This window comes from Macrotis lagotis, chromosome X (assembly GCF_037893015.1).
Source record: "Macrotis lagotis isolate mMagLag1 chromosome X, bilby.v1.9.chrom.fasta, whole genome shotgun sequence".
Lineage (NCBI taxonomy): Eukaryota > Metazoa > Chordata > Mammalia > Peramelemorphia > Peramelidae > Macrotis > Macrotis lagotis.
In genome coordinates, this window is record NC_133666.1 from 126,005,906 (window position 1) to 126,033,558 (window position 27,653).

General features: G+C 34.8%; 1 protein-coding gene and 1 pseudogene across 1 annotated transcript in view; both read left to right on the forward strand.

Annotated features, from left to right (window-relative positions):
- CYTH3 (cytohesin 3) overlaps window positions 1-27,653 on the forward strand; it is a 171,691-nt gene that overhangs the window by 18,656 nt on the left and 125,382 nt on the right. The window lies entirely within an intron of this gene.
- On the forward strand, window positions 16,545-23,470 carry LOC141501710 (actin, cytoplasmic 1 pseudogene; annotated as a pseudogene).

Here is a 27,653-nt window from a genome sequence, read left to right on the forward strand (position 1 = left end):
GAATATTCTCATCTTTCTTCCTCCACTGAAAAGGCAAGAAAAACAAAGTTATAAATATGTATAATGAAATAACATAAATTTCTTATTAGCCATTGTCCAATATGTAGATGTATTTATTTATTTTAAATATATATATATATATAAATAAATATCTGTATACATGTGTGTTTAAATGCATGTATGTTTCTCTGAAACTATTACCTTCTTTTTTTATTACAGTTGTATTTCATCATATTCACGTAACATAACTGGTTCAGCCATTCTCCAATTTATGGATTTTTAAATTTTTTTGGTTTATTTATTTTATATTGTTTTAATAATCTTGTTATAACAGTAAACATGACCTCCCCCCAAGAAGATGAGAAACCTCAAGAATAGTGAGAGAAAAAAATGTACTTCAGTCTGTGTTTAAATTCCAATGGCTCTGTCTCTGGAGTGTGTTGCCTTCTTTATCATAAGTCCACTAGAGAAGTTGCTTCAATATTTTCCCCACAGATGCTATTGATAACTGTATTTCCCTCCACTCCATTCCTCCCTACTCTCATTTATTCTATTCTCTCTCACCTTTCATCCTCCCCTTGTCCAAAAGTGTGCTGTATCTGAGTACCCTCTCCCAAAATCTTCCCTCTCTTCTATCACCCATTCCCTCCCCCCCCATTCCACCTTATCCCATCCCTTTGTTCTCATTTTTTCCTAGGGTAAGATAGATTTCTATACCCTATTAAGTGTGTATGTTATTTCCTCTCTGAGCCATTTCTGATGAGAATGAAGGCTCACTCCTTCCCCCTTGCCTCCCTCCATTTTACTCCATTGGAAAAACTTTTTCTTGACCCTTATGTGAAATCTTAGCCCCTTTTTCCTCTCCTTTATCTTCCTCCCAGTACTTTCCTTTATCACCCATTGACTCCATCTTTTTAGTATATTATACCATGGATATTTCTTTCAATATTTTTTACTGCTCCATTCTGTCTCTTAGGTCTTTAATATAGTAGCTAGTGAGTATTTATTGCATGTCCAAAGGGTGTATGTTATCATGAATTAATTATAGAGAACAGCAGCATGAGTAATTTGAAAAATATTTCAGTTTGATTTTTGGAGATTTCTGAACTTCTATTTAAGTGTGGATATTCTTAGCTTTCTGAAACCCCAAAATAATGATACGGCACTGGAAAGATACGGTTCGCTGTTCAGCTTAATGCTTTTGCTCCTGAATGTAGCAAATAGTCACTGAACTCTTCCAATTAACGGAATGATAGAATTTGATGAATCTAGGTCAGTTTTTACAATTCCCTGTAAAATCCTGTTACATCCTGTCAGGGATCCTGCTATTAAAGGAAATAGTGTTATTTTGTTAAGAACTCATCTTATTAAACTTTTTTCTTTTTCTAGATCTTTACTAACTAGTCATTTCTTTATCTAAAATCCTATATTTTTTTTAAGAATATATTCTGTGAGCAGCTAGGTAGCGCAGTGGATAGAGCCCTCTAGTCCTGGAGTCAGGAGAAGCTGAGTTCAAATGAGACCTCAGACTCAAAATAATTACTTAGATGTGTGACCTTGGGCAAGTCACTTAACCCATTGCCTTGCAGAAATCTAAAAAAAAAAGAATATAGTCTGAAAAAATTCTGGAATTTTGCCAGGAACAAACCAAAGTTGAATTCATCACCCTATATTTTTCAAATTATACATTCTTTTGTTGAAAATTAGTTCTCTCTATTTCTTTACATAGCATTTTCCAGTTATCCATGATCTTTGAATGATCTCTGTAAGTGGTTTTTTTTAATCATATCTGCCAGCACATCTGAAGCAGAACAGACTCTCTTTCTAACCTTATTATCTCACAATTTACTTGGGACAAAGAAAATTCTTTGGGTCCATAAAATTTTTTTTATTATTGCTTTTGCTGAATTAAAGTTCTTTTATGCCATTAAACAAGGTAATCCATTATATAGAATAGTTGTTTATGCCAGTAAGAATTTGAAAACCAAATTGAGAGTTAATTGTCTTAGGCATTTGAATCTGCACTCTTGATTTACTGAGGGCAGTGATTTTTTGCAAAGGTACAAGAGTGATATTTTCTGGTTCCTTTTCTAGCTCATTATCTACACACCTGTTTTTCTTCAGTTTCTGTATTTGTATTATTTTCAAGATAGACAAATGTTAAGGGATTCTGACCCCAGTATATCTTCACAAAATAATTATAAATTTTCAGTGATCCAGAGTCACCCACGTTGACACCAATTGCCTATATAACTATCTGAGAAGACAGGGCAAGGAGAAGGACAATGATCTGATTTCAGAATGTCTGAATATTTTAAATACCATTACTATCAGGTACCAAGGAAGAGTTGCAAGACTTCTTTCTTTAGTTACCATAACTTTTTGAATAAATTGTGTGATTCATTGGTATCCTTCTTAGGTTAAAAGAAAGCAAGAAACTTCTAATTATTTTGGTGGAACTCTCCTGTTGAATTTATGGGAAAACTTGGAGATAGCAGCAACTGATGGATAGGCGTGCATGGGTTGCTGTTTACATCTTTGAAGTGGACTTTTACATTGCTAGTGAACAGAACATTTTGGATACTAAATATTGAAGTAGATTTCATTATTGATTAAGACCAGTGTTCTGGCCTGTCAAGACCCTTTTACATGCTTACTCTGTTATCTAACATGTTAGCTATCTCTCAGTTTTATGTTATCTACAAATTTGATAAACATGACATCTGTGCCTTTATCTAGTCATTTACAAAAATATTAAATAATGCAGAAGGAAGAATGAGATCTCTAGAAGCCTCTCTTCAAGTTGATCCTAACTCATTAATAACTGGGTTATTATAATATAATACATAATAACAAATAAAAATATTTTTTAAATTCCTAGGTTTGGTCAGCTAGCCAGGTCTAAGTTTGCCTAACAGTGCTATGATATAACCTATGTCTTTCTATCTTGTACAGAAAGATAGCAAGTGGGGGCGGCTAGGTGGCATAGTGGATAAAGCACCGGCCCTGGAGTCAGGAGTACCTGGGTTCAAATCCTGTCTCAGACACTTAACAATTACCTAGCTGTGTGGCCTTGGGCAAGCCACTTAACCCTGTTTGCCTTGCAAAAACCTTAAAAAAAAAAGAAAGATAGCAAGAAACATTGTCTGATGCTTCAATGAATCTAGGTAAACGTTCTACAAAATTCCCTTGATCTAATAATAGTTTAATGATCCTACATTAAAGAAAATCACATTAATTTGGTATAACTTATTCTTCTTGAATCCATGCTGGCTTTCTTTTCTAGAGATTTACTAACTAGTCAATTTTATATCTAAAATCTTATAATACCTTTAAAAATATTTTTCTGGAATTTTACCAGTAGCTACAGTTTTCATTTTTTTCTTTTTCTTTTTTTGTTTTTTTGCAGGGCAATGGGGTTAAGTGACTTGCCCAGGGTCACACAGCTAGGTAATTGTTAAGTGTTTGAGGTCAGATTTGAATTCAGGTCCTCCTGACTCCAAGGCCGGTGCTCTGTCCACTCACTATGCCACCTAGCTGCCCTGTAACTACAGTTTTCAAACAATACTACCTTTTATTGAAAATCATCCCTCTCCCTACTTGTTTTCCATGATCTTTCTTTCTTTCTTTCTTTCTTTCTTTTTTTTTTGATTTCTCAAGTCAGTGGGGTTAAATGATTTGTCCAAGGTTACACACAGCTAGGTAAGTATTAAGTGTCTGAGGTCAGATTTGAACTGAGGTTCTCCCGATTCCAGGGCTGGCTATCTTTCAGCGATCATTGCCAATGCCTTATCAATCACATATACTGGTTCTTCCACTACTGTAGGATTTGTTCATTTGGACCTTGTAAATGGAATTCATCAAGGAATGATAGGTGCTTTCTTTTCATCTCCATATTTATCTTGGGTTTCAACTTATTAACCATTTTCATTTTATGCTTTATCACTCACAGGTTATTCTCCTTGACACAGAAAACAAAATAAAAAAAATCAGAAGTTGAGAAGTTCTTTCTTTTCCTTTCTATTATTATGCCATGCATCCTGAGTAGAGGTCCTATTCCTTTTCTTGTTCTTATTTTTTCTAGTACAATGAAAATAATCCCTTTTCATTGACCTTGGCATTCCTTGTCAGACTCAGTTCATTCTGAGCTTTAACATTCCTTAAAACTTTTTTTTAATGAATCAATAAACATTATTAAACATCTATTTGCCAGTCACTGTGCAAAACACTAGGGATACCAAAAAAAGGCAATAGGCAAGCAGTCCCTTGAAAGAACTTACAATCCATTTTTTATTATTTAAATTCAATTTTATTTTATTTTCATTTACAAATCATGTGCCTTCTCTGTTCTCCTCCTCCACCTATTGAAAAGACAATCAAAACAAAACTTATTGTAAATATTTAAAGTTACGCAAAACAAATTCCTACATTAGCCATGTTCCCTGCTACACCTTCCCACCTCCTACCTCTCACCCTGAAAAAAAGAGAAGCAAACATATTTCAGTCTGCATTCTCAGTCCATTAACCATCTATTGGGACATGAATAGTATATGTATTCCAAAATTATTTGGAATTAAGGATTCATAATGAAAAAGGTTATCCTCCTCCACAGAAAGAACTGATGAATTGCGAATACAGATTAAGTATGTTTTCTTTAACTTTATTTTTTTCTTGCTTTTATTTTTTGCATCATGACTAATGTGGAAATATGTTTTGCATAATTTCATATTACAGTGTTTTTGTATTTCTTTCCTTTTCAATGGGTAGGGGGGAGGTGGAGTGAGGGAGAGAATTTAGAACTGAAACTAGTAAAAAAAGAATCATTTGGATTTGTGGTTGGTCATTTTGGTGATCATTTTACTTGGTCATTTTACTGAATCTTTCAAAGTTGATTATCTGTACAATATTGCTAATACTGTATATATTGGTCTTCTCATTCTACTCACTTTAATCTGTATCATTTAATCATTTCCCAACTATTAGATATTCCCTCAATTTCTAGTTGTTTTGTCAGTATAGAAAGAGCTGTTATAAATATATGGGTCCTTTTCTTCTTTCTTTGATCTTTTTAAGGTATAGACCTAGTAGCGGTATTGATGGACCAAAGGGTATACACAATTTAATAGACTTTTGGGCATAGTTAAAATTGCTTTCTAGAATGGTTGGACTAGTTCATAGCTCTGCTAATAGTGTATTAGTGTGCCTGTTTTCTTTTATCTACTCCAATGTTTTCCTGACACTATGTAGGATTGTGTCATGCTTTTATATTCTTGCCTTTGCATTTATGTACTAAACAGGTCTTTCTTCACTTTTAATCCCCCCCCCCCACCAAAAAAAAGCATGAACAGGTTTATTTGGATTCTGAAGAAAACAAAAAGGGTCCATATTAGAACACATAGGAAATAATAGTGCCAGTTAATGAGCAATTCTACTCTAGAGATCTCTATTAAGTCCAAACCTTAGTGACTTCACACAGTTGCTAAGGGAAATTTTAAATTTTTGAGGGCAACATGATATTTGATATCTGCTGGACACTGGTGGAGTACTAACTAGATATTTCAGAGTTTAAATGTTAGATGTCACTACATCCCCCCCCCCCCCCCGATTTTTGCAAGGCAATGGGGTTATATGACTTTACCGAAGTCACACAGCTAAGTATTAAGTGTCTGAAACTACATTTGAACTCGGGTCTTCCTGATTCCAGGGCTGGTGCTCTATTCACTCTACCACCTAGCTACCCACTGCTACATTCCTTTTGATGATATTTTAGACTGTTGAGATATGTATTATTTACTTGTACTTTTGGCTATACTACTAACTTTTTGAACTTTTTTTGTAATATATCTTGTGAAGCTGGGTTTTTGGTGGTTGCTGTGATTAAAAAAGCAAATAATCCACAAAAATCAATATGAAACAAGAAATGAGGGTGTTAGTATCTAATTTGATTGCATGATTTGAGAAGTTGAGCAGTGCAGTTGTGTATTTCCCATTAGTAATTATGATTATTTAAGAATGAAATTAAATATTATTTTTCTTTCAACTTATGTATATACTTTTTTCATAAAGCTACTAAATTGTTAGTTCGTGACATAATTTAAGTTGTTTGGATTTATGCAATAAACAGAAATATTAGGTATTTCTTTTTAGCCTAGGGACAATGTGAAAAAAATTGCTGAGATGATAAGGGCAGGATGAACTGAGAAAGTTTGGAAATGTCCAGTCTAGGGCACTTAGACTGTCATACATTGTTCAAAGGCTAATCTGACTTTATTCTTCCCTTATGGAGCTCATATTCTACCAGGAAGAGAGACAGTTCACAGATAAAGTAATAAAGAAATAGATGGTTATTTGGCTGGGGGGGCGGGGAATGAGAGGAGAGGAGGTAAAGAGTTAAGAAGATCAAGAAAAGCGTTTTGTGGCAGGCAGCACTTGAACTGAACTTTGCGGGGAGTTAGGGAGTCTTAAGATGGAAGTGTTGGGAAAAAGGCATTCTCTACCAGAGGGACTGCCAGGCAAAGGAATAGCAGCATACTATAGTGAGAGGGTCATCATGTAGAGGGAACAGCAATATGATTCAAAGAGTTCTGGAGTCAGAATCAGAGGGCCTGGGTTCTATTCTCATTCCTGCCACTTATTATTTGTGTGACCTTGAGCATGCCACTTAACCTCATTGTTCTTTAGCTTCCTCTTTTGTAAAAACAATGGTTTGAACTTGATGTCCTAAAAGATCCTTTCTGGCTCTGAATCAGGGGTGGGGAATTTTCTGCTCCCAGGCAGCATAAGCCCTACCTTGTAAAATTATTTGGTCTAGTGATGTCATAGCAATCTCAGGCAAGACTCAGAAATTCAATAAATCCAGGAGCTTTTTAGGAGTGAATTAATTAAATATTTGTCTAAATATAGTAGGCTAATTTTTAGGTGATAATTTTGTATGGCCCGTGAATGATGTTGTATCCAAATGGCCCATGATAGAAAAAAAGGTTTTCCACCCCTGCTCTAAATAGATGTGATTCTATGGAAATCAGTTTTGCTGGATTGTAGATTTAGTGATAGAATAATGTGAAATCAATATGGAAATGTTTGAGTCAAATTATGAAGGTTTTAAAAGTCAGATAGAGGAATTTATATTTTGTCCCAAAGACAATAAGGAGTTTTAGAAGCTTTTTGAAGAGTGTCATAGTTGCACCTGATTTTGACATATCCCTTAGGCAGCTTTATAGGGACAGATTGAAGAGGGGAGAGACTTGAGAAAGGGAGACTATTTTAAACTCTGAAGATACAGTGTAGCTCATGTGCATAGAAAAATAAATGGTCAAGATTGTAAAGGGGCACACTTGGAAACAGAGATAATGGAAGTTTTGTTATTCTCTAAGACTTAAAAGATATTTTTCAAAGCAATTATTATTAAACTTATCTGATATGAGTTAAAAAGAGAAATAAATAAATGGAATATATATTAGGGCTACAAAATATTGTATTAAGAAAATGTAAAAAATCAGTATTGGAAAAACTAGAGGAGATAAAAACTGGGGTAAGGATGAATTATTTAACAAGGGTACTTGAACAATTAATTAGTTAGAATTTGTCAGGAAATGAATATTGATTTCCCTTTACCTTAGTAAAATTCTATCCAGATGATAAGACTCAAACATAAAAGAACTAATAAAATGAAGATTAAAAAGACATGTATTATCTCAGTTATGGATAGGTAAAATCTTGTTTCTATTCAACAACTACATTATTAAGGTCAAAATACATGTTTTTGATTATGTATTTTTGAAAAGGTCTATAAATAATTAGTATAATAGCTAGCAATTATACTCTAAGTTTTTTGAATTTACATACACATGTTGACTCATTTGATTCACACAGAAGGTAATATAATCAAAAGAAAAAGAAAATAATTTGATTTTTCTTTTGGGTAAATATCCCCATTTCCATTAATTGATCCTTGTATAGAATGGTTTCATGCCTCCTCAACTTTCTCATGATCTCTTCCAAATTCAGTTCAAGATTGTTATTACTTTTATATGAAATTATCTCAACAATGGGCACTTTGTTCTTCAGTACAGATTGCAATCCATTCATACTTCATCTACTATGTGTCTTTTTCAAATCTAAATTTGTCAGTGAATTCACTTGGTGCACATATGTGACTCTTTAGATAGCTCTCCCTTTCCCTTCTTATTAGAATTGCTTCCCATTCCTTCTGTGCTAACTTTATGCAATGGGATACTGTCTTTTCTCTGAAAGAATACACAGTATCCCAAACTAAACATAGTTTTTTTTTAACCAATATTTTCTTGAAAGTGGGAAATTATACATCTAGTAATACATGAGAAATTCAAGAAGCAGTTTGTATAGGAGAGCTAGAAAAAGGATTTGTGATCTGGGTGGCAGTGCTGTTTCCGAGGCTCTTGAGTCAGGATGCTGGGCCTCAATGGTAGTGAAGGTAATACTGGTGCTTGGATTTGCCCAGCATCTGTCTCTTTGGCTAATAAAATGGAAAGTTTGCCTTTCCTTTGTGTCCCCGCTAGGTAGCGCAGTGCATAGAACACTGGTCTTGGATTCAGGAGGACAGGAGTTCAAATCCAACCTCAGACTGACACTAACTAGCTGTGTGACCCTCCAGTCAACCTGATTCATATCTGGCCCCAGATAGCTCTGGAGGAGAAAGTGAGGCTGGTGACTTATCACACACTCCCTCATTCAAATCCAGTTCATATGCTTGTCATGGCATCATCTCCCTGATGTTGTAGTCTTCTTCAAAAATGAAGGACAAACAGTATTTCAACTGGGTTCATATTAAGTACTCTGTTAATGTTTTTATTCTTTCCAATTTGCTATTTTAGATAAAGCCTCAGTTGTTTTGTTTTGCATTTCTCTTTTATTGATTTGGAGCAATCTTGAATATGGTTGTGAATAGTTTGCAATTCTTTTGAGAACTATTCATTTAAATCCTTTTATCCATTATCCATTTGAGAATAATGGTTCTTGGTCTTATATATTTTGCTAGTTCTCTATATAGCTTGGATATTAAACCCTTATTGTTATTATTGATACAAAGATATGCTAGTTATGCTGATTTTATTTATGCATAAGCTTTTTTTATTTTTCATTTAACAAGTATTTTTTTCTTATTATCCACTTCCCTTAATTTAAAAGAATCAGTCAGTTAATTGACATTTATCTAAAACTTACAGTTCGCTGAGTTAAATGTTAGGGATATATAGAAAAGCAAAAGACAGTCCTTGCTTTCTAGGAATTCACAGTCTTCTAATGAGGGAGACAGCAAGCAACTATGTACTAACAAGATAGCTACAGGATAAGTTAGAGGTAATGAAGAACAAATTTTTAAAAAATACCTTTAGATTACAAAAATATAAGTTACCTAGGTTAAATGAAGAGGAAATCCCTGAATAACCCTACCTCAGGAAAAGAAATTCAACAAGCCATTATTGAATTCCCTAAGAAGAAATCTCCAGGGCCAGATGAATTCACAAGTGAATTCTATCAAACATTTTAGGAACAACTGGTTCCAGTTCTATATAGACTATTTGAAAAAAATAGGTGAAGACAGAACTCTGCCTAACTCTTTCTATGACACCAATACGGTGCTGATATCTAAACCAGAAAGAAAATTATAGACCTATCTCCCTGATGAATATAGATGCAAAAATCTCTCTTTCTCTTTTTTTTAGGTTTTTGCAAGGCAAATGGGGTTACATGGCTTGCCCAAGGCCACACAGCTAGGTAATTATTAAGTGTCTGAGACCAGATTTGAACCCAGGTATTCCTGACTCCAGAGCAGATGCTTTGTCCACTGTGCCACCTAGCCGCCCCCAGATGCAAAAATCTTAAATAAAATCTTAGCAAAATGACTACAAGTTATCACTAGGATAATATATTATGACCAAGTAGGATTTATCCCAGGAATGCAGGATTGGTTCAATATTAGGATAACTGTTAGTATATCAATAACAGACCTATCAGAAATTATATGATTATATCATTAGACGCTGAAAAAGTTTTTGGCAAAATACAGCACCCATTCCTACTTAAAACACTAGAGAGTATAGGAATAAATGGATTGCTCCTTAGAATAATAAACAGTATCTATTTGAAACCATCAGCAAGCATTATATGCAATGGGTATAGGTTAGAGGCATTCCTAATAAGATCAGGGGTGAAACAAGGATGTCCACTATCACCACTAGTATTCAATATTGTATTAGAAATGTTAGCTTCAGCAATAAGAGAAGAAAAAGAAATTGAACAAATTAGGATAGGGAAGAAAGACAAAACTCACTCTTTGCAGATGACATGATGGTATACCTAGAGAATTCTAAAAAATAATCTAAAAAACTACTAGAAATAATTAGCAACTTTAGCAAAGTCGTGGGATATAAAATCAACTCTCATAAATCCTCAACATTTCTATATATGACTAACGATGCAGTAGAAAGAGCTAGAAAGAGAAATCCCATTCAAAGTAACCTCAGACAATATAAAATATCTGGGACTCTGCCTGTCAAGGCAGACTCAGAAACTTTTTGAAAGTAATTACAAAACACTTCTCATACAAATAAAATCAGACTTTAATAACTGGGCAAATATCAACTGCTCATGGATAGGCCGAGCAAATATAATAATAATGACAATTCTACCAAACTTAGACTATTTCTTTTTAGTGCCCTCCAATGAAAATTCCAAAAAATTATTTTAATGAGTTAGAAAAAATTGTAAGTAAATTCATATGGAGAAATAAAAAGTCGAGAATGTCCAGGGATTTAATGCAAAAAAGTGTAAAGAAGGTGGTTTAGGTCCATCAGATCTAAAATTATATTATAAAGCACCAGTCATCAAAACTGTCTGGTACTGGCTAGGAAATAAGAGTGGTGGATCAGTGGAATAGACTAGGTGCAGTAGCAGGAAATGATTATTGTAATCTGCTCTTTGATAAACCCAAAGAGTCCAGCTATTGGGATAAAAACTCCCTCTTTGATAAAAACTTTTGGAAAAATTGGAAGTTTCAAACCATAAACCAAGATAAGATCAAAATGGATATAGGATCTAGACATAAAAAACAATATTATAAGCAAACTAGAAAATCAAGGAGTAGTTTATCTGTCAGATCTATGGAAAGGGAAGCAGTTTATGACCAAGGAAGAAATGGAGAACATCATTAAAAACAAACTAGATAATTTTGATTACATTAAATTAAAAAGCTTTTGCACAGACAAAAACACTATAACCAATATAAAAAGAAGTGTAGTAAATTGGGAAACATTTTTATGATTAGTGTTTCTGACAAAGGATTTATCTCTAAAATATACAGAGAACTGAGTCAATTTTTTTTAAGTTTTTGCAAGGCAATGGGGTTAAATGGCTTGCCCAAGACCACACAACTAGGCAGTTATTAAGTGTCTGAGGTCAGATTTGAACTCAGGTACTCCTGACTCCAGGGCCAGTGGTCTATCCACTGCGCCACCTAGCTGCCCCTGAGTCAAATAAAAAAAAAAGACAAGCAATGGCAATAGGCAAATAGACAAATGGTCAAAGGATATGCCAAGGCAATTTACAGATGAGGAAATCAAAGAAACCCATAATCATATGAAAAATTGCTCTAAATCACTAATTATTAGAGAAATGCAAATTATGAAAAAGGGTAAAAACATCACCTGTACAAAAAAAGTTCATAGCAGCCCTGTTTGTGGTGGCACAGAATTGGAAATCAGGTAAATGTCGGTCAGTTGGGGAATGGCTTAATAAACTGTGATATATGTATGTGATGGAACACTATTGTTCTATTAGAATCCAGGAGGGATGGGAATTTAGGGAAGCCTGGAAGGATTGGCATGAACTGATGCTGAGCAAGATGAGCAGAACCAGAAGAACATTGTACATCTTAACAGCAACATGGGAATGATGATCAACATTAATGGACCTGCTCATACCAACAGGGCAACAGTGAGGCATAATTTTGGAGTATCTGCGATGGAGAATGCCATCTATATCCTGAGAAAGAACCGTGGAGTTTGAACAAAGACCAAAGACTATTACCTTTAATTTAAAAAAAAAAGTTGTCTTATTATGTAACTCTGCTATATCTCATACTATATGATTCTTCCTTAAGCATATGATTTCTCTCTCATCACATTCAACTTAGATCAATCTACACTATGGGAATGATGTAAAGACTAGCAAACTGCCTTCTGTGGGGGGGTGGGGAGGGAAGCGAGATTGGGGGAAAAATTGTAAAACTCTCAATAAATCCTTTCCAAAATTAAAAAAAAAACCCTTTAGAATAAATATACTTAAACAAAACAAATTCCCATATCATCCATGTTCCAAAATGTATCTTTCACTTTGCATCTTGAATCCATGCCCACTCTGTCAGGAAGTGGGTAGCATAATTCATTAGTCCTTTGAAATATGAATGGTTATGTATTAAATGGAGGTTTTTAGTCTTTGAAAAACTACTTTTATTTGTAATGTGATTGTTACTGTATAATTTTTTTCTTTGGTTCTGTTCACTTAACTCTATCATTTTAAATAATTCTTCCTAGGTTTCTTTGAACTTAATTCTTTCATCATTTCTTATGCCAATAATATTTCATCACATTCATATTTCAGAATTTATTTAATCTTTCCCCAATTGATGGACACCTCCTAAATTTCTAGTTTTTTGACACTGGGAAAAAAAGTTCTAGTAATAATAGTTACTATTTTTTTACCTATGGATTTTTTCCTTCATTCTTTGCTCTTTTTTGAGTATAGGCCTAGAAAGGACATCACTGGGTCACAGTTTAGTGACATTTTGGTAATAGTTCCAAATTAGTATGCAGACTATCTATACTAACTCACCATAGCAGTGAGTAAAACAGTGCCTATGTTCCTATAATTCCCCCAATACTTGTCATTTTCTTTTTGTGGGTCATCTTTACCAATCTGAAGATTATGAAATGTAACCTCATATTTACTTTAATTTGCATTTCTTAATTGACATTTTGGATATTTTTTCCATATGACTTCTTTTCAATTGATATTTTATTTTATTTTACAATTACATATTATGAACGTTTTTCAACATTTCATCTGCATGCATATTTTATGTTTTGTAATTTCCTTCCATGCTCCCTTCCCATACCTCTCCCCACATATATCAGTCATTTTCTGTATGAGGAATTAGGACTAAGGGAAAAGAAAGAAAGTTATGGGATAGGAAGGAAAATCTTAAGAGAAATTTTTTTAAAAAGTGTACAGTGTTCATTCAGATTCTGTAGGGTTTTTGGTTTATTTGTTTTGTTTTGTTTTCTTTGTCTGGATATGGATAACATTGTCCATAACAGATTTTACAGGGTTGTCCCAGCTCTCTGCACTGCTGAGAGGAACTGCATTTGTCAGTTAATCAATTCACAGTCTTGTTGTTAATGTATATAATGTTCTCTTGGTTCTGCACCCTTCACTTAGCACCAGCTTTTGTAATTTTTTCCATGCTTCTCTAGAGCCTGACTATTCATGGTTTCTTATAGAACAATAGTACTCCATACCTTTAACCTGTTAGTATTACTGTGCTTCATATGATTTTTAATCCATTTTATGGGAAAGTTCATCCCATTCACAGTTACAATTAAGATTACTAAATCTTTATTTCCCTCCAAGTTATCTTTCCCTGTTTGAACTTTTCTCTTTCTTTTCCTCTATTCCTCCTCATCCGTATTTTACTTCCTTTCCCCTTTAACTCTTCTTTAAAATTTTAACTTTGTTTACTTTCACTTATTCCTTTGCCTTCCCTTTTATCAGTCCCTCTTCCCTTTTCTTTCCCTTTCCTACCAACCATTTCCCTGTAGGGTAGAAATTGGCCCTCCCTGGGCCAAGTGTGATGAGTAGGATTTACTCTGTTCACAGCCTCCCTTCTTTACCTCTTCTGTAGTAGGTTTTTATGCCTCTTTACCTGGTATTATTTATCCACTAATGCCTGGCCTTCCTCTATTTTGGTTCTTTTTGTGTTTTTATTGTTGTAACCCTGTCTTGTACTTATATCTTTGTCAAAATATATTCCTTTTAAAATCTAACCTGATAGAAATACTGTCAAAGTACAGTCAATCATGGGTTGATTGATTGATTGCTTGTTTGATAAGTAGCATTGCCTCATAGCCACTAAGTACCCTCCCCTCTTGTCTTATTAGAAAATACACTTCTCCAGAGTCATGAATCACATTAAATTATAATCATTTTACTCCTAATTCCCTTTTCAAGTATTCTCCATGGACAACCAATCCTCATGAATCAAAGCATCATGCAAAGCTAAATTGTTTCATGAAACGTTTGTACCCCCCTCCCAAGCATATTTCATCCAAATGTAGCCAAAGCTTCAAGCAAAGCTTCGTGATGTTTTCATGTACAGTCCCTCTAAGTAAACTCTCTCCTTTTTGTCTCCATAATACTCCAACCATAGCCTTACACCCTCCCCAAAGTATTGTGTACATTCTCTCCCACTGTATACTTTCTCCTTTTGTCTCTATAATATTCCAACCATAGCCTTACACCCTCCCCAAACAAAGTATTGTGTATATTCTCTCCCGCTGTCCTTTAGTACTCCAATCATGGTACTAAAACCCTTATATGGAGTAAGCTAATCTCTTGATACCTAATGCTTCTAAATACCTCCCACCCTCTGCCTGCATTATACTATAAACCTCTAAGTATCTGGTAAAGTAAAGTCACTTATGATTTAATTATGTATAGCACTTCTAAGTACTTTAAGTACTGGGACAGCCTCTCAAGAATTTTGGCACTGATTCTAAGACACTGGAAGGGGACCACTCAGTATAGGTTGTCCTCATTAGGGAATGTACTGAAGCAAGGAAGAATTAAAGTAGCTCAAAGTAAAAGAAGTAAAAGAGAGATATATATGTTTAGAGTAAACATCCCATGTGTTCACCTGGATTATTTATGCCCCACCTGTAGTAGAGCATTCTGAGCTTATATTGGTCTGCATTGTAATTTGTCTCAAACATATTGATGCCATTTTGATCTTCTTCAATAATGAAGGACTAGAGCCAATCATACCCATATTCTCCAAGTACATTTTCTGCAATTATTTTCTTTTTTTTGATCTTGGCTTTCTGGTAGACCAGTAATTTGTAAATTATACCTCCCTTGGATCTATTTTCCAGGTCATTTGCTTTTCCTAAAAGGTACTTTATGTTTTCTTCAATTTTTTTCAGTCTTTTGATGGAATCATGGTGTCTCATAGATTCATTGATTTCTCTCTGTCCAATTCTGATTTTTTAGGTTTTTATTTTCTTCAGTTAGATTTTGTGTTTCCTTTTTCAGTTGATTTACTTTTTGCTGAACTGCGTTCCCTTTTCAGTTGGTCAATTTGAGTTTAAGTTGAGTTGCATTCCTTTTCCAGTTGGTCAGTTTTATTTTTTGAAAATTTGCATTCTTTTTCCAGTTGGTTATTTTTTTACTTTTATAGGAATTTATTTCTTTGGTCAATTTTTCATAATTTTCCTAAATGATACTTTCTTTTTTTCCATTTTTCTTCTTCCTCACTTCTTTGGTTTTTAAATTCTTTTTTTAAAGCTTTTCTGTGAGGTTTTAGATTTACGTTCAATTCATAGTCTGCTGAGACTTCTCATATAGGTCATTTGTCACTGCTTTCTTCTTCTGAGATGGCATTTTTAACATTTCTGTCTGGATAGTAGCTTTCTATAGTTAGTATTCTTTTAGGTTTTTTTTTTTTGCTCATTTTGATTGTTTGAACTCTGCTCCTGGAGTATAGGGAGTATAGACCCAAACTTTTTTGTGCTGTGACTGGAATCTGATCCCTGCCTTATATTGCTGGGCAGGATGTTGCCTATGCATTGATTTGTCTCCTCTTTCATTTCCAGGTTCTGTCTATGTTGTGGTTTGTTCCCAATCCAGTCCTGTCTGTTGCTCCAGTGTTCCCAGGGTTCAGACTCTGTCTGGAGTTGGAACCCTCCCTGATGACTTACTTGCTAATTGCTGGAACCTATATCATTGTCTAGCTGTCAGGACCTGGACTACACTGTGGCTAAAAGCCTCCTCCTGTCTTTCCCGCTTTCTCACCCAACAGGGCTTTACTTCCCCTTTTCCTCCAAAGAGCCAGACCTTCACTGAAGTTCCTCCAAAGTGTCTATAGTTGAAAACTTGTTTTGATCTTTTCTTTTTTTTGGTGGGATCTATAGCTTTAATGTCTGTGTAGAGGTTTCATTTAGTGTTGTGTGGGGAAAAGCTCCTGGAGCCTGCTAGGCCCCAGAAGTCTGCCCATAGGACTTGATAATTTGGATGTTTTCCTTATCTGTTCATATTTTTTGGTCATTTATCAAGCAAGAGTATATCTCTCATTAAAAATTTTAATCCTTATCTATCTTGAAAATGAGACCTTTACCAGAGAAACTTGTAAAGATTTTTCCCAGTTAATTGTTTCTATTTTTAGTTAATAGTTATATAGTTTATATATATATATATATATATAGTATATAGTTAAAGTTTCTAATTTTAGCTACAATATTTTGTTTGTAAGGCCTTCCAATTTTATGTAAGTAAAATTGTTCATTTTATCTCCTATAAATCTTTCTAGCTATGATTAGTCATGAACTGTTCCCCTGTCTATAAATTTGAAAAGCAATTTGCTTTTGATGTGAACTTTGATATCTGTCATGTATTCATTTGGAGCTTATATCGGTATGTAGTGTAAATGTTATAAACATAATTTCTACCATACAACTTTCCAGTTTTTCTTGTAACTTTTTTCAAATAATGAGTCTTTACCCCAGTATTTGGGTTCTTTGTGTTTATCAAACACTAGGCTACTAAGCTTCTTTATATTTGTATTTTGTATACTTAATCTGATCCATTAATTGACTTCTCTATTCTTTAATCAGTACTATATTGTTTTAATGATTACTACTTTGTAGTATAATTTGAGATCTGGTTTTGTTTCTCCATCCTTCCCCCCTTTTTTTTTGTTACTGCCCTTGGGATTCTTGACTATCATGCACAAAACCCCAATGATTTTGTTTCTTTTTTGACTGTCATTCTTTCAGTTCCTTTTTCTTGTCTTATTGCAATAATCAACATTTCTAAATCTTTGTGAACTAGTATTGGTGATAATAAAATTCCTTGCTTATTCCTGATCTTGTTAGAAAGACCTGTAGTTTGTTAGCTTTACTTATAATACTTGGTCTTGGCTTTAGATAGTTACCACCTGCTACACCAGGAGATGTCCATCTATTCTTTAGTTTCTTGTGTTTTTAAAAAATGTAAAAAAAGTTTTTGCAGTGTCTATGCACATATTTTATGATTTTCATTCTTGTTATTAATTTGATCTATTATTAGGCAACTAGATGGTGCAATGGATAGAATTCTGAGCCTAGAGTCAGGGAAACCTGAGTTCAAATTTGGCTTCAGACATTTATTAGCTGTGTAACTTTGGGAAAGTCACTTAATCTGTTTGTCTTAATTTCCTCATCTGTAAAATGGGGATTAAAGTAGCACCTACTTTCCAGGGTTGTTGTGAGGATCAAATGAAATAATATTTCTTAAGTGTTTAGCCCATAATATTGCTAGATGAATGTCAATTATTATTGTTGTTGTTGCTGTCATTTATATATTTTCTTACGCTGCAGTACTCTAAATCTCTATTAAAATTCATTCTGATAATCTTTTTGATATATTAACATTATTATTCCTTCCAATATTTTATTTAAAATTTTTGTGTTATTCGTTAGAGATATTGGTCTAAAGGTCTTTTTCTCTGTTCTAACTTTTCCAATATTGATACTTGTTTAGGTATTTGGTAAGATCCTTTTTCATATTTTTGCCAGACAGTTTATGTAATTTTGGATTTGCTTGATCATTAAACATTTGGTAGAATTCACTTGTAATCTGGTTCTGACTTTTTTTTTCTTGGAGAATTCATTTATGACCTATTCAGTGCCCTTTTTTCTGAGACCAAAATTCTTGAAATTCTCTTTTTCTTACTGTTAAAACATTTTCAACTTCATGTAATTAAAAATATTTTTTCTTCTCTGATTGTCTCTATCCCTTGATTAATAATTTTTGATTCTTATTTTATACTTTTAGTATCAAGAGAACATAAAATTCTAGAAAGCTAATGCACTCAGATTGCATTTGATGATATAGTAATAATAATTCCACCTGATGGTACCCTGCCCTGGTCATACCACAGCTGAAGTAGGGTATTCATTTCTGAACACCACGTCTTGATAAGAACATTCATTATCTGTTGAACAGCCAGAGGAGGATGATCTAGGTGGTGCAGTACCCTGAATTCTTGTCATATAAAAAATGGTTGAAGGATCTGGGGATGTTTAGCCTGAAGTGTCAGCAAGGACATATTATAACTATTTTCAATTATTTGAAGGACTGTTATGTCAAAGAAGAAACTTGCTTGACCCCAGGAATTGGAAATAGGAATAAAATAAACCCAAATTTAGTTTTGACATAAGGAAAAAATCCTAACAGAGTAATCCAAAAATGTAATGAGCTATTTCAACAAGTAATGAATTCTTCTCCTTTGGAGCTAGCTCTTCAAGCAAAGATTGGATGATCATTTGTCAGGAATGTTGTTGAGGGGGATTTGTTCAATTACAAGTTGGACCAGATTGCCTCTGAGGTCCCTCCCATCCCTTACATTCTGTGACTCATTCATTCTGTGGATCCCTGTAAGACCTCTTTGTCTTTTTCTGCTTTACATTCTTTTACCTAACCTTTAGTATGTCATTATACATCTCTCAATATATGCTTAGTTTATACATCTCATTACCAAGCATTTTACTTTGCATTTTCCTCTATTGAGTTTCATTTTTCTTGTCACCAGTCATTTCTCTAGCTTTTCAAGGTTCTTATATATCTTAGTACTTCTCTGTTTTCTGTAAACATTTCCTTGGGTGGAAATGATTTGGACAAGTAAGATAAATATAGGAAATAGGCTGAAACTAGTCTCTTAACTGCTCAATTTTGTGTCTTTCAGAAACAACTGATACAATTAAATCATTACAGTGACTGGAAGAGATAATATGGCATAATGAATAGAGAGATGGTTTCAAACCTGGGAAATCTAAGTTCAAATCCTTCCTCTGACAAATATTGATTGCTTGAAATTGAACAAGAAGGTGCTGCTGACCTGCATTGTTAAAGTATATTTCTATTCTGGATGTTACCTATAGACATGAATTTTTAAGTCTAGTCTTTATCCTAATATTCAGAATATTTCTTTCCTTAAATTCATTTCCTTGTTTTTGGTGGGGTTGTTTTTAGATTTTTTGCAAGGTATTGGGGTTAAGTGACTTGCCCAAGGTCACACAACTAAGTAAATATTAAATGTTTGAGGCCTTATTTGAACTCAGGTCCTCCTGATTCCAGGGCTGTTGCTCTATTCACTGTACCACCTAGCTGCCATGAAAATGGAAAAATTAAATAGTGGATTAAAAAAAAGCAAGTAAATTCTTCAAATAAAAAACATACAATGCTTATTTTGGATGGAAATATAAATTCCTGAAAATATTTTCTTCAGGACATGAATGACAATAATTTCTACTGCATTGACCTTCGAATGATTTTGGTCGCGTCCCCATGCACATACATATAATAGTATCTGTACACATGTACATACACCATATATATGACTATTATGATAATATATTATGTACTTTGTAAAAAAAATAGAAATAAAAAGATGAAATGAACATTTTAAAAATAAGTTTTATTTTGTATTGAGTGGTATAATACTTTTGCTATCACAAATGTTAAGAATGTAAAATAATGGGGTGGCTAGGTGGTGCAGTGGATAGAGCACTGGCCCTAAAGTCAGGAGGACCTGAGTTTAAATCCAGCCTTAGATACTTAATATTTCCTAACCATGTGGCCTTGGGCAAGCCACTTAATCCCATTGCCTTGCAAAAAAAACAACTAAAAAAAAAGTAAAATAGTAATAGTATTTTAGTGAGAACATCATGATTAAACATTCTTTAATATTTCTGAAAATCTTCATTTAACATTTTATAATATAGCATTTTGAAGTTTAGTTTATCATAATATTTGGTTTTAGTGACTGACAGTTATAGTTGGAAAAAGTTAAAAATCCATAGAAGTGGATTGTTGGGTTTTTTATTTATTTTTATTAAAGATATTATTTGAGTTTTACAATTTTCCCCCCCATCTTACTTCCCTCCCCCCTCCCCATGGAAAGCAATTTGTCAGTCTTTACTTTGTTTCCATGTTGTACCTTGATCCAAATTGGGTTTGATGAGAGAGAAATCATATCCTTAAAGAAGAGACAAGAAGTCTAAGAGGTAACAAGATCAGACAATAAGATATCTGGTTTTTTCTAAATTAAAGGGAATAGTCCTTGAACTTTGTTCAAACTCCACAGCTCCTTATCTGGATACAGATGGCACTCACCTTTGCACACAGCCCAAAATTGTTCCCGATTGTTGCACTGATGGAATGAGCGAGTCCTTCAAGGTTGATCATCACCCCCATGTTGCTGTTAGGGTGTACAGTGTTTTTCTGGTTCTGCTCATCTCACTCAGCATCAGTTCATGCAAATCCCTCCAGGCTTCCCTGAAATCCTGTCCCTCCTGGTTTCTAATAGAACAATAGTGTTCCATGACATACATATACCACAGTTTGCTAAGCCATTCCCCACTTGAAGGACATTTACTTGATTTCCAATTCTTTGCCACCACAAACAGGGCTGCTATGAAAATTTTTGTACAAGTGATATTTTTACTCTTTTTCATCATCTTTTCAGGATACAGACCCAGTAGTGGTATTGCTGGGTCAAAGGGCATGCACATTTTTGTTGCCCTTTGGGCGCAGTTCCAAATAGCTCTCCAGAAGGGTTGGATGAGTTCACAGCTCCACCAACAGTGTAATAGTGTCCCAGATTTCCCACAACCCTTCCAACAATGATCATTATCCTTTCTGGTCACATTGGCCAATCTGAGAGGTGTGAGGTGGTACCTCAGAGAAGCTTTAATTTGCATTTCTCTAATAATTAATGATTTAGAGCATTTTTTCATATGGCTATGGATTACTTTGATCTCCTCATCTGTAAATTGCCTTTGCATATCCTTTGACCATTTGTCAATTGGGGAATGGCTTTTTGTTTTAAAAATATGACTGAGTTCTTTAGAAATGAGTCCTTTGTCAGAATCATTAGTTGTAAAGATTGTTTCCCAATTTACTACAGGATTATTGGTTTTGTTGACTAAATCATGATAATTTTTCAGTACCTTTCACCAGTTTTGCAAAGTCTTTTTTTAAAAACTTAAGCTAGTAAATTTCCTTCTTCTTTGATAGTAATGAATTGCTTTATACTATTTGGAAGGAGTTACATTTTATGTTTTTAACAAATAGATTCAAAACCTACTGAATGTCTTCATTTGAAAAATTTAAAATATTAAAATGCATTAAAATAAACATTCTCATATTTCTCATAGTATCTTCCTATCTCTTGCTCTGTATCATATTTCTAACCTCTTGTGACTATGCATCCCATTTTGTAAACTACCACTCTAAAGAATAAAAGACAACAATGAAGAAATTATGGCAAAAATGCAAAATGTGCCTATTATTTTCATGAATAGTTTTAGTATGAGGAAAACTGGAAATTTTGCCATTTTTCATTTTCTTTTACTGACTTTTATTTTACCACCTAAACTTAATGGAAGTTGCAGTGGCAAGACTTGATTGCTGTCACACTAGGAGGAATGTTTTTTCTATATTCCTTCCATATAGAACTTCTTTTATCTATCTTAAAACCAAATTAATTTTTAAACTTATAGAAAAAAGTGCTGTGGTGATAACATATACTAATGGACAGTTAAATTACTTCTAAGTTCAGCTGTGAGCTCTTCCACCCAGCATGCACTTGCCTCCTCCGCCTCCAGGTGCGGTACCACTGCCTCTGTCTCTCCTAAGGGTTTAGACTTGCCACCTCCAATTTCGCCATGGATGATGATATTGCTGCTCTTGTTGTTGACAATGGCTCTGGCATGTGCAAAGCTGGCTTTGCAGGACATGATGCCCCTCGGGCCATCTTCCCTTCCATTGTTGGCCGCCCAAGACATCAGGGTGTGATGGTGGGTATGGGCCAGAAAGACAGCTACGTGGGAGATGAAGCTCAGAGCAAGAGAGGTATTCTGACTCTGAAATACCCCATTGAACACGGTATTGTCACCAAGTGGGATGACATGGAGAAAATCTGGCATCTTTCTACAATGAGCTCCTTGTGGCCCCTGAAGAGCACCCTGTGCTGCTCACAGAAGCTCCCCTGAACCCCAAAGCCAACAGAGAAAAGATGACTCAGATTATGTTTGAGACCTTCAACACCCCAGCTATGTACATTGCCATCCAGGTTGTGCTGTCCCTACATGCCTCTGGTCATATCACTGGTATTGTGATGGACTCTGGTGATGGTGTGACCCACACTGCCCATCTATGAAGGTTATGCCCTTCCTCATGCCATCCTCCGTCTGGATCTGGCTGGCTGTGATTTGACAGACTACCTCATGAAGATTCTGACCGAGAGAGGGTACCGTTTCACTACCACAGCTGAGAGGGAAATCGTGCATGACATCAAGGAGAAGCTGTGCTGTGTCTCCCTAGACTTCGAGCAGGAGATGGCCACTGCTGCCTCCAGCTCCTCTCTGGAAAAGAGCTATGAGCTTCCTGACAGGCAGGTTATCACTATTGGCAGTGAGAGGCTCTGATGCCCAGAAGCTCTCTTCCAACCTTCTTTCTTTGGTATGGAATCCTGTGGAATTCATGAAACTACCTTCAACTCCCTCATGAAGTGTGATGTTGACATCCATAAGGATCTGTATGCCAATACCGTATTGTCTGGTGGTACCACCATGTACCCAGGCATTGCTGACAGGATGCAAAAGGAGATTACAGCCCTAGCCCCCAGCACAATGAAAATCAAGATCATTGCCCCACCTGAGCACAAATACTCTGGATTGGAGGCTCCATCCTGGCATCTCTTTCTGCCTTCCAGCAGATGTGGATCAGCAAGCAGGAGTGTGATGAATCTGGGCCTTCCATTGTCCACCGCAAATGCTTCTAAATGGACTGTTTGTGTTTGTTTTTGGTTGTTTTGGTTATTTTTTTTTTGTCAAAAGGGTGTGATAATGGCCCAAAAAAAGAGATGAGATTGGCATGGCTCTTTTTTTTTGCGCTTGACTCAGGATTTAAAAACTGGAATGGTGAAGGTGATGAGCAGTCTAAGTATTTAGTTGGAGACAAACATCCCCAAAGTTCTACAGTGCGTCTTCAGGACACTGATTGTACATTTTTTTTAAGTCATTCCAAATAATTGTATAATGCATTGTGACAGAGTTACTTGCCTCTATGAAGGCGGCTATCCTACTCTTAGAGAAAAGGAGCTACTTAAAACATCCAGAAGGGGAGGGGGGAGGGGGAGGGGGGGAGGGGGGAAAGTACTAGTATTGCTTTTCATGTAAATTAATGTAATCCTTTAAAAAAACTTTTTGTATCTACCGCCTTAATACTTCTTACTTTTTTTTTTAATTGTCAACCATCATGGATGGCCCCCTAAAATCCCTCCCTACCCCCAACATAGATGTGAATGAAGACTTTTTTTGTAGTCTCCCCGGGAGTTTAATAAGATTGGTGCCAGTACTTGGGGGCGGGGAGGAGCTTTACCTGTACACTGACTTTAAGACCAGTTCAAATAAAAGTGCACACGTTAAAGAAAAAAAAAAATTACTTCTAAGTTGCACATTCACATAAATTGTTTCTTCCAATTACCATTAGTTACCATGGCAACAAAAGTATCTTTTTATGGGAACCAGAAAACAAGTTGGACAAATGTTATGTATCTTATAGAGATCATATAGTGTAGATTATAGGGTTTTGTGTTTTGGAGGGAGCCTTTTATTAGTAGGAACATTGTCTCTACTCAAACTAAATGAAACTTGGAATTTAAGCAGTGATTCCTGTTTTGGCAGTTAGTATTACAACCAGTGTGCCATATATGTTATGTATTTCCAGTATATAAATGCTGGTATTGTGTTATCTGCAAGATCAGCTGGTGTAGAAGAATTTAGCTGACTGATCCTTTTTAAAATGATTGCAGAGATCCTTTGAATTATTGTTAGTGGGGACTAAGAGGTATAGATATTCAGTCCATGTTAGTAAAGACCCAGTTTTATATTAAAGGTAAAAGAACCCACATTTCTATAAATTTAATTGTAAAAAAGTGAAAAATTCTCAGTAGTAGCTAAAATAGAAATGCTCAACAGTAGATAAATATATTTGCCATGTAAGAGACTGCTAATCATGTCTTGCTTTTACTACATTCCTTAGAATTTTCAAAACTCCTCTTAGTTTTTAAATAATGTGACTTTGGGTATCTGGAACCCAGCAGTCTCTTTAAGATCATTTGGAAAAAATAGTTCTACATCAAAATGACTTAATGACATAGTTGTAGTGGTAGTAGTTGAAGGGAACTGCATATCAATTAAAATGTCTAAAAAATAGAATGAGACTACCTAGAAAGGTAGGTAGGAACTTGCTTTTCTGTATAGATTGGACTAAATGGCCACTTAGGTTCCTTCTAACTCTCAATTTCTGTATCTTTGAACAAAGAATATGATTTCCTACCACCTAAACTGATTATAAACTACATCCAGTCATTTATCAACACTTGTAAATTTTGATTTTCCAAAAGAATTTCTTCAATAGATTTGGATTTGTAGTGGCAGCTAGGTGGTACAGTGAATAGAGCACTAGCCTTGGAGTCAGAAGGACCTGAGTTCAAATCCAGCCTCAGATACTTAATAATTAACTAGTTGTGTGGCCATGCGCAAATCACTTAACCCATTGCCTTGCAAGACAAACAAACAAACAAACAAACAAATAGAGTAATAAAATAATAATAAAAAATTTGGATCTATAAACCTAAACTGATTTTCCCTAATAGTGTTTAGAGTGAAAGACTTTTCTTTTATATTGTAGCCATTAGAAGGGAAGAACAAGAATTCATATTCGACCATGCTCTTTATACTTGGTTGTATTTATATTTTGCTTGGTGCTCAGAACAACTAATCTCTTAAGGATCTAGCAAATTTTCCTGTATTCCTAGCCAAATTGTAACAACTAGGATCTCATATTTTTCTTGCCTTCATAGTCCAATAACATTACTTCAGTGGATCCAGAGTATTTACAACATGAGTACACTTTTTAGTGGTGCAGATTACATGCCACTTAAACCTTTTCGGCTTCATGTTTCCCATGTATCTTATCTACAGTGTATATATATATGAATGTATACACGGACACAGACATTCACACAAACAGACACATGCACACGCACACACACACACACATATATATATATATGTAGCTATTTTTCTAGGTCTTTTATCATGATGTTGGCACAGATTTCATATTGACCATCTACTATCCCTTGTTTTTACTAAAATATGTCTCCTTTTCTACATATATATTTTCAGGATATTTTTATTTAATTTCTTGTTTGCAAGCTATCCTTGATAAAATACCATAGTGTACTTAGACTCATCATTGGTCTCTTCATTACATGTAAGTTCACTTTCAGTTTTAATTCTTTGAATTCCTTGTTACTCCTTGGCCTACAACTAAATAGCACCACTGTTGCTCCTAAATTTCTACCAAGATTAATGAGTTGCAAAATTGACTTGCATTGTTAGAAGAGTTGTCTTTACTGGGACCACTCACTAATCTCCAGTGCAATCATGGGACTGGATTCAATTAAAAATCGAACATTAAACATCAGTATAAATAATTTTGCTCAAGTAAGAGCTCAATTTAAATCAATGAATTTGGGGGCATAAAGTTTTTAACATTTTTTTCTTTTTTTCTCCAAGTCCCCATTAGAAATTGTTTTTCATTATTAGTGATGCTTCCTCATTTTCTATATTTTATTTTTTTCTAATTTTGCTTTTTTTTGCCTTTGTATTTTTTATAAAAGGTCTCCAGATTTCTCTGTATTCCTCATACTTATCTATACATCTTACTTTCCTTATTTCATTTTTTCACAGTATTTTTCACTTACATTCCACTTCTCCTTCCCCTGGCAATAAGTGAAGCCTGAGGTCTAATTCACATTCTAGGCTGCTCTGAGACTTTCTATTCACTCCCTGTTACCATCTTCTTTTTCATTATGGATTCTGAAGTTCTACTGTTCTTTCTTTCCCAAGGATCAAGAACCCTACTTACCGTATCATCCTTTTCCTCATACTTGCTCTCAAGCACAAAACCTTTCTCCTGGAACAATATGAGGATTCCTCCTTCTCCTTCTTCCTCTTTCCTTTGGTATTCCCTTTTCCATCCTTGCCCCTGTATATACTGCTTTTTCATTATGTTCTTTCTCTTTTCTCCTACATTCCAGTTTTAGCCCTACCTCTTAATTACTTACCATGTGATCTTGGGAAAGACCCTTTCCTTCTCTGAGACTCAGATTCCTCATTGGTAAAATGAGAATTGTGGACTAGATGACCCATTTTAAATACTTATAACAAATATTTATATAGAGCTTGCAATGTATCAGGCACTGTGGTAAGTACTTTATAGTTAGTATCTTATTTGGTTCTCAACCCTGGGAGGATGGTGCTATTTATTATCTCCATTTTACAGATGAGGAAACTGAGGCAAACAGAGACTAAGTGACCTAATCAAGGTTACACAATTAATAAGTGGCTGAGCTGGATTTGCAATCAGTTCTTCTCAACTCAAGGCTCAGCACTTGGATGAGAGAAACTGCATTTAAATCCTGGACCTGCTAATTATTGCCTTATAACCTTGGGAAAATTATTTAACATCTTGGGTTTCAGTTTCCTTATCTGTAAATCAAGGGAGTAGAGTAGATGTTCTCTGAGGTCCTTTCTGGCTCATACATGAGCTAAGGTCCTCCACATTCTCTTGGAGGAAATTACCCATGAATAGTTAATTGAAGTGGGTGAGTAAAAAGGATGAAAGGGAAGTGCAGTAAAGAGGAAGGATTTTGGTTAGATCTCAATTATGGGATCATTCTACATGCACTTATTATCACAGATGTGCATAGGCTAGGTGACCAAACATCACAGAGAATTTGGAAATGGCATTTGGTGGAAGACTGGGAACCTCATGTTTGCTTTATCTGGGCTACCAGATGGATCATTGTCATAGGGATGAGTATGTGAGGCCTTAAAAATGAGAGGTGCAGGATAAAATCACTGTGACCAAGATCAAAAGAAATGTAGTAAATTGGGAAACAATCTTTACATTCCTCAATTTTTAAGTGGTCAAAAGATATAAACAGTCAGTTTTCAAAAGAAGGAATTAATATATATTCATATATAAAATCATATATAGATGCTCCAAATCATTACTGATTAGAGAAATGCACATTAAAACAATAATGAGGTTCTACCTAACACCTATCAGATTGGCTAAAATGACAAAAAAGGGAAAACAATCAATGCTGGAGAGATTGTGGGAGGATTGGGACATTAATGCATTGTTGATAGAGTTATGAACTGATTCAACCATTCTGGAAAGCAATATAGAACTATGCCCAAAGAGCAATAAAAATGATCATACCCTTT